Source organism: Nycticebus coucang, chromosome 16 (assembly GCF_027406575.1).
Source record: "Nycticebus coucang isolate mNycCou1 chromosome 16, mNycCou1.pri, whole genome shotgun sequence".
In the NCBI taxonomy this organism is placed as follows: domain Eukaryota; kingdom Metazoa; phylum Chordata; class Mammalia; order Primates; family Lorisidae; genus Nycticebus; species Nycticebus coucang.
In genome coordinates, this window is record NC_069795.1 from 55134261 (window position 1) to 55137214 (window position 2954).

Sequence of the window (2954 nt, forward strand, 5' to 3'; positions counted from 1 at the left end):
TATGAAAGAAAATAGAAAATGACAGAGTACGTAGTTTGGATGCAGTAACATCACAGAAAGTTGTTTGCTTTTTTTCTGGAGGTTGTTTGTTGTTTTTCCTAAGCATATTTTCAGGCAGAAGGAAAGGAAGTAGTTAGATATGAAACATTAAAGAAATACTAAGTATATGTGATTTTAAAAATTTTATTTGATAAATCAAAGTCCTAGAGAAAATAGAAAAATAAACAGGATTACAGCATAAGCAGAAGGATCAATCTTGGTTTAAGGAAAAATATTCCTTTCTAGGACATAGTAAAATGGAAAAGAGAGAGAAACCGTGGGTGTGATTTTTAGAAATGAAAATGCAGGTGAGTATTTTTATGTGGAAAGCCTTAAATTTTTCAGTAAATTAGGAAACAAAAGTATCATCATTGTTCTTCTAACTGGTAACATAGTTTCCTTAACCTCATAAATTCCACTGTCAAACATCCCTATCTCATTTACCCTGCCAGTGTTCTTATTCTAGTCTAGAAAAGGGGTCCCCAACCTGTTTGGGACTGGGGATCAGTTTCATAGAAGCCACTGCATTTGTGGATGGTAGTGGTGAGGATGATTCAAATGCATTACATTATTATGTACTTTATTTCTATTATTATTATATTGCAATATATAATGAAATAATTATTCATTATATGTTGAATAAAGCAAAATCAGTGGGAACCCGTAGAGAAAGTAAGGGAAGTGGAACAAACTTAGCATGAGTATCTCTGTCTTCATTTAATTGTTGATCTCGACACCTTTACCCTGTTCTCAGGATGAAAGCCAAGATCTCTTCAGGGTGTCTTGAGGTGTTTACTACCTTCAAGGGGATTATAAATGGATTATAAACATTCCCAAGCTTTTGGCTCACTTTGATTTGCTCACACCCACCTGCACATTATTCTTTCTAACAATAAAAGGGGAAGCCCCCCGAGCAGCAACTTGAGGGTCTCATCTGTGGAGTGGATGCACTGCTGGGATCTATTCCCATGGGAATATGGTCAGCTATTCTCAGGACTTCTCAGCTCACGAGCTGAGATGTAAGTGTTCCCCTGATTTGGTGAGTGTATCATAGTTGTACATAACTTTCTTTACTGGGTGTGGACAAACCTTACGGCAGTTGGAACCCTGCCTGCTGACGTCTTCCACAGGCTCATGTGCAGATTTGGTGAGTACATTGTCATTGTATGTAACTTTTCCCCCTTGCTAAGCTTATGTTTGCTCTCTAATATTTCCTATCATTTTGGTTCACTTTATAATCTTTTGTATAATCTTACCCATGCAATAAGCTTATCTTACTTCAGAATCTTAGAGCGTGCTGGTGTCTTGTCAATTTTGAAAGCACAACAGAGCCCTGAGCTTGTTTTACTGTAACTGGATGGTCCCGTCTGAATGTAATGGGAGGCAGTGACATCCAAAGGGTATTTCTTATGTCCCCAGCTCCACATCAGATCATCATGCTTTAAATTCTCACAAGGAGCGTACAGCCTAGATCCGCTGCATGTGCAGTTTATGGTAAGGGATGTGTTCCTGTGAAAAACTAATGATCTGACAGAATTTGGAGCTCAGGTGTAATTACACCTGCAGTGCATCTTACAAGGGTACATGTGAAACTTAGTAAATATAGAATATAAATGTCTTAACACAATAACTAAGAAAATGCCAGGAAGGCTATGTTAACCAGTGTGATGAAAATGTGTCAAACGGTCTATAAAACCAGTGCATGGTGCCCCATGATCGCATTAATGTACACAGCTATGATTTAATTAAAAAAAAAAAAAAGAATTTGTAGCTCAGGCCATGAGGTGAGCAATGGAGAGCAGCTGTAAATGCAGATGAAGCTTCACGGGCTCACCCACCGCTCAGGTCCTGCTGTGTGGCCCAGTTCCTAACAGGCTACGGATCAGTGCCACTCAGAGGCCCAGGGGTTGTAGATCTAGAAGATATTCTACTAATTTCTGACAGTATTAATGAGATAACTCCATTAAGGTATAATTCAGGATAATACTTTATTGATTTAATTTATTTAGATTGATTCTGATTACTTAGGTATTATGATAATCACCTCAGAAGCATTTAAAAAAAGAGCCCAATTAATTTAATAAATTATTTATTTATTCTTGAAGTCAGATATAATGAAAAAATCAGTTTGACTCATAATTATGGACTTACTAGCTAACTGTCCAATGACGATATAGCAACAAATAAAAATGTCACCCATAAAACCTTTCTCTAAGAAACAGTATTCTGGAAACATTATCATGTAATTCACATTCATAAATGGTGATATTATTATTGTTATTTTGTATTCAGATTAATTCTTATTTTGAAATAAAACTGAATTTTAAACCATTAGCAATAGCTAATTTTGATCCTTCTCATTCATTATTAAATCCTATGATGCATTAAGTCATTTTTATCTTCCCAAAGAGCTTTATTTCTTAAGAACAACTGGCAGTAAAGTGATACACCGATCATGTTCCTCCCAGTATAAGCTCCCAGGAAAACTCAGTGGCAGCTATGGGGTAGGACATAATAGAACAAAGATATTTATATAGCCTTTGGTATAACTTTGACCTTTTCAAACAAGAATCATCAATGCCAGCCTTCATTAGGGTTGAGAATCAACCAAGATAAAGTTCAAGTAACAGAAGGAACAGAGCAGCTCGACAAGATTGCTTTCAGTATATCTGTAGTCATAATTTGCAAAGTGATGTGGCACATTTTCCACTACCTAGCTGACAAATTGGTGGCTTTTTTGAACTTCATTTCAAATGTCATTTGTGGGCCCAAAGTCACAAAGTGTCCCTGCTTTCCGGTAGTTTTGAAATAAATATTTAAACCCAAATGACATGGGGAATGGAGCTCAAGCAGTTTTTCCTAAAGAGAAATGATAACCTGGTAACTCACACTCGGAAAGCCAGGTCTAGGGCGAA